The sequence below is a fragment of the Chamaea fasciata genome, unplaced genomic scaffold (genome assembly GCF_029207755.1).
Source record: "Chamaea fasciata isolate MVZ Bird 193981 ecotype frontalis unplaced genomic scaffold, bChaFas1.0.hap1 SCAF_23, whole genome shotgun sequence".
In the NCBI taxonomy this organism is placed as follows: domain Eukaryota; kingdom Metazoa; phylum Chordata; class Aves; order Passeriformes; family Sylviidae; genus Chamaea; species Chamaea fasciata.
The window spans coordinates 24,672-30,671 of NW_027094108.1; positions in this window are offsets into that span (position 1 = coordinate 24,672).

Genomic DNA, 6,000 nt, shown 5'->3' on the forward strand with positions numbered 1-6,000 from the left:
ACTGGGACACCTGGCTGGGTCTGACCCCCATGAACCTCTCAGCAATTTATCTCATGCTGTGCCAGACCTGTACTTAAAGTGGTCAGTCCTCTCATCAGAGCCCACGGTGACATTGCTGTACTGCATCCCTTCTTGAGCCTGTGCTGAGACATTGCTCCTGCATGGACCCGCTCTGTGTGCCACAGACTGAGGGTGCATCTGAGGCAAATCCTCCAAGTGCCTTGGAGACACCAAGCTGGACACAGCCATAGTTAAGTGACACTGTGTGCTCCATGTTCAGCAGAGGATCAGATCAGAAAATGCTGTAAGTCTCCTTTTATTGCTTTTTATGGATCTGACCAAATATTCCTAGGCATTTGCCCTGCACTGTTCTTGCTGTTACCTTAGAGCTCCAAGCATTGGTTCTACTTCACTCCCTGCCACTGACTTATTCGGTTTCTTGGTAGGTTAAAGAGAGAGGTGGGCAGAGAAGCTGTACCTGATTTCCTGTTAAAGTATCGTGACAGAATAGAGAAGGGTAAGTATTGAAGTGTAAGAGATACTGTAAGATAGAAAAAGCTTTGCCTCAATTTGCTATTGTCCCCCACTCCTTTTTTTAAGGGGTATTTAATGAGTGAGATTTCCCCTGTATCCTCTATGTGCAACACATGCCTGGCTCACCTCATTTACTCAGTTAGAGCATGTTTTATTAATCTGGAGTCTCAACAAGGTCCTTTAGTTCTATTAATTTATTAATATTGCTAATTAAATATCATATTCACAAATGTAAATTTCCTAATAGTGTCCCTTCCATTTTCAAATTAAAAAAAAAGAAAAAGCAGCAGCAGCTTGTTATGTTAGTCAATTGAAAGCAATTCAGGCTAATCAGGAGAGCGGGGCTGTCTAGTGTCTGCAGAGGGAGGGACACTATTAGTTTGCTTTGGGGCAAATATCCACCTTCTACCAAGAGCTTTAACAATTAGATTTCAAAGCAGGTACGAAACGATGTGAGTGGAGTAAATGGAAGGGGGTGGGAAAAGGGGAAAGCAGAGAGTTTGGTGTATGTGTGAAGAGGTACCAGGAAAAAAACAACTGGCACAGCAGAGTTGATGAGGGTTGGGGGAACACATGTGGCCAGAGTCCAGGGCCAGCACTGGTGAAACGGAAAGCATAACTTAATAGGCAGCCAGGAAGCCTGGGGAGTGGCTGTGTGGAAAGGGTCATGGGAGGGGACTGGCCCCTCTGGAAGGGACTGGTCCCTCTGGAGAAATGAGGTTCATGGGGGAGGTCCAGCATCTGAGTTGTATTTTGCTTGTTTTCCCTGATGACACTTTCAGCTATGTGTACATATATACGTGTGTGTGTGTGTGTGTGTGTGTGTGTGTGTGTGTGTGTGTGTGTGTGTGCGTGCTTGGGAAGGTAAGATAATCTGAATGTTGGGATGACTGGGCTGGTGTTGCATTAAGGAAAGTTTTAAAAATACGTTATATTGTTTTTATTATTAATGGTAATGATAGGAGCCTGTTCATTATCTTTCCTTTTGTTATGAGCTCTGTAATCTGAGGATGCTGTGGCAATGTAAAAGGGATAATGCAGTGGTACTGCTCAGTCTGGTTCTGTTCAAAAATTCCATCCTTCTTAATATTTATGATCAGAACCCAAGAAAATGACATGTAGTTGCCTTTTTTCAAGAAGTTATTTAAAGCATAGAAACCTTTTTTTGGATTCATTGTGCAAAACAGACCTCAATAAAAAAATCCTTATGCTCATTGTATGGATGGAGAGACAAAGGCCCAGAAGGCAAAATATGACTCCTAAGGTTATTGCTGAATGTCTCTTCAGATCCCAGCTCTTTCCCTAGGTTAAATGCTAAACCATTCGCATAAAGGCACAAAACAGTGCATTATGAGAAATTTGGGTGCAGAACTTGGGCCACCCAGTATATCATCCCTTGCTTTAAATGCTAGACTGCTCTAGCCCAAAGTATAAATAGGTAGAAGGGTACACACTGAAACAGGAAAATACAGTCGTCTCCAGGCAGGTGATTTTTTTTCTGTACACAGAAAGAATTCCCAAATGAAAATCCACTGATGACTCCATGATGCCTGAATGAATAACAGCATTGACTAGGTCAAAAGGAGATCCATTGCAGCTGAGGGGTGACACTCCCTCAGATGCAGACGGATCTGTACCTTCTGAGAAACAGGAAAATAAGACACCTGTACTGAATCCTAGCAGCTGTCCAACTTTTGCTGTTGTGTTGCATGTCCAGACACCAAGGCTGGTGAAGGGTGAATGCTTTGCAACCTGGTTGGGCTGTTTCAGCAGAGTGAGAGCTGTGTCATGTGGAGGAGTAGGTCTAAAGGGGAAGAGAAGGGAACAAACTGCTTCAACCAATGCCTTTTCAATCTCCCACAGGGATCAGAGAAAACGCAGAAAGCTCTGGCCGAACTGGAAGGAACTGGTTCTTTTCACCTCACACACACTGGTCTTTCATCTGTTAATGATCTCTGTTGATGTGAACATCATTTCCTCCGCATCTTGGTGTGTATAATTGAGTGGGTCTGCAATGGGGAGACAGCACCTCCACTTTCCCAGTCAGCACTCGCTAGTAAGAAGCCTAATATCAGCTCAAGAAACGTTGCCAAGGTATCAGCCTCTGATGCCACGTTATCGCTTCAGTTTGAGAAAGTACAGAGCGCACCTCCTCGTGCTGACATAATAGGAGAGGACATCACCTTAATTCCACCTCCATTAGACCTCAGAGAGTCGACTGTGACCCCCATGACCTCATCAATATTCAAAAGCTTAACAAAAAAAGGCTATAATTGGGGAAGTCAGAAATAATGTAATGCAGTATTGATTATTTTATGGTACGATTAGGTGTAATTACATCTCTCAAATTTTATTTTAATGTTACTTTATACTACTTTTAGCCTTTTAAAATTATCCAAAACATCTCTGTTTAATGGAATGAACATGCCTTCAATTTAGATGTGAAACAGTCTTTTTCTGCTAAAGTGTGACCTCAATATATTTGAAAACATAAATTACTGCTATGTATAAACCATAAAAAATGAATGATGAATTTAATTCTGGTGAAGCGTGAGGGACTGGGAATGCAATGGGGAAATACTGTTTATCCAGAGGAGAGCGGACAGCCCAGGTGGAGAGAAAGAGGCAAAATATGACCTTGTCTAACACTGAATGGGACATGGTATACAAAAGACTTGACTTTGGACTTACAGACCAAGGGCAAAAATCATTTATTCCCTGGATCAAGTCCTCAGCTGGCCTTGATCAGCATAGCTTCATTGCAATCAAAGGCATGATACTGATTTATGTCAGTGGAGATTTCAGTCCCCTGTATTTGCTTGGTATTTGATTCCCTCCAGCTTTTTCAGATGTGCAGAGATGAGTGTTCCAGCCAGAGACCCACAGGGTAACCTCCTAACTCCTCATCTTTCAGACCTGTTTGCACTGCCAGACCAGTGTAAAAGGACCTTTGCATTATCAGGAACAGGCCCATAAGAATCCAACTGAACCCTCCTGTTTTTTCTTTGCCAGTATCGCCTCACTCATTATTTGAACTAATTGTATTCCTTACTGGGATCTAGGAGCCTTAGTCTTGAACTAGAGCTCCATTACTGAAGTGATGAGACAACTGAGTGCCCCTACTGAACCTCTGCTCAGAGCCTTTTCTAACACACCAGTGTTTGCATCCCTGGGTGTTATCTCAAGAGATTTATTAATAAATCATGATAGGCCGAAAGTGCTTCCTCAGTGACCATAAACGGATGTTTTTTTCCTCTGGGACCCCTGTTTTAAATAGAAACTATGCCTGGACTTCACTGGATTTCAGCAGTGCTATCAAGTCCTCTGAGCACTTAATGTGCAAGTGTAAGTTCAAATTTCATCTTGATAGCAATTCCTATTTCCAATACAAACATTTCCTTATTTTACTTCTTAACATGCAGGTAAGGAAGAAAGTATGCTGTGACCCAGAAGTGTATATAACAGTTTGAGTTTATGCTTGAGGAAAGGAGGAGCAGGATGGCTAGAAGGGCCACTGATAATGGTCTTAGAGCTCTTTTGTGCTAGTGTGAGTCCAGCCAATTTCTCAACTTAAGCATCTTGAAACTCATGTACCTCCTCTTAGCACCTCTTCAAACTGAGAACACAATAGCTGTGTAAAGTGGTAATTGCAGGGATCCTCCTGATAGCTTTGTAAGGCTGTTTCTGTCCCAGAACTATTGATATGGACTTACCATGAAGAACCTGCCTGTTTAATGCACAACTTTTCAAAACACCTGCCAGCAGTTCAGTGCATTCAGCAGCCAAACATCCCAGGATGCTCATCAGCTGGAGTTGCTGATTTGTTGCTATCCATTGTTCCAAGTGTTCCCTTATCTGCTTTACATCAACAGCCAGGGTGCCAAGATGCTCATTACTTCCTAATGGTCCATATTCCATTTCTATATTTTTCTTCTTAAAGACCAATTAAAAAAAAAAGCAAAAACCAAACAAAAACAACAACAACAAAAAACCCCCAACAAAACCTAAGTAGCTCAGCCATTTTAGAATCACCATTGATTCCAGCTCTCTCCTAATTTATTAATGGGCTTACCCTCTCTATCGTATTTCTTTCCCCTGATATACTTGGAAAAGCTCTCATTATTTATTGTAGCCCTTTGGGCCAACATTTACTCCTTCTACTTCCTACCTTCACTGAAAGCTGGAAAGGTTTCTCCATTTGCCTGCTGGCTTCCTCCCCATAGCTGGATGAGTTCAGACATCTAAAAGTTTTCAAATTTGAAAATGGAGGAAGTTCTGTGTCATTCCTATTCGAGTCACACCAACTCCAGCAATCCTTGGAGATCAGAAATTGCACAAGTGAGCATCATCTCAAGAGCAAGGAAATGATACTGTATTTTAGGGGCAGTCTATCTAATACAAATTCTTTTACCATTACAAGGGCTTTGAAGAAAATACACAAGAAATCTGACAAAATTGGACTAAAAATAATTTGAGTCCCCAGAAGACTCCACCAGCTCCAACCAGAACAAATCAAATAGTCAAGTTCAGCATTATAATGTTTCAAAGGGAGCTGGGCACATAATTTCCCTGTTTTTTCTCTGTATTTTGGGAGAATCTCCACCTGTGAGGATAGTTGCATTGGCTGCTAGGATTTACTGGATATTCTCTCTTTTCAGATAAGCAAATTATTCATAAGACTGAAGTGGGGAAATCCACTCATCCCTGGCCACAATCAAGTTTCCCATCAATCAGGCAAATTGGCATGAGGTTTAACATTTTCCCGTTTATGGTTCCAAAAGTACTATGAAAACAATCCCTCGAATTGATATCCAAGCTAACCTTACCTTGTAAAGCAACTTGAGGCAAAGAAGGTAACATTGCTAGAAAGTTTTACCAGCAATAGAAAATCAGCCAAATAAAAAAAAGGGGTTTTAACATTAAGGAAGGACTGTCTTCCAACAAAGTATATCACGCAGACAGGCACTGAGAGAACACATAGGTCAGATTAATATTCACATTTCCCATTCTAGAGAATTTTTTTTTCTACAAAGATTTCAGGTAAATCTAAATTTCCACATTGTAAAGTAAATGAAGAAGAAGAGGATGTTTATGAAGGTACAAATAAAAGGTGTAGGTGCGCACAAGTGTGTATGTATGTACACCGGTGTGCAGCAGAGCATTTCTGCATAGGTGCACATGTGTACACAAAGAGATTAGCTGTGCTTTCCCATTGGTCTTCCTCTACCCTTAGTGTGCAGCAATGACAGAAGAGGCTCTCAAATGGCCTTTCACCACTGCATAATCAGTCATGCCAGGCTATGCACAGACTCTGCTCCCATCCTGACTCAGAATTAGAGCAAGATGACTAAATAATAACTTTCAATTGTGTTTACTTCCATTTTATCCGTCACTTTTCAAGTTTCATCTACAGAAGAAGGAGTGTAACCCAGCGACCAGCCATGTTAATCCCAAGGGAGTGCCAAT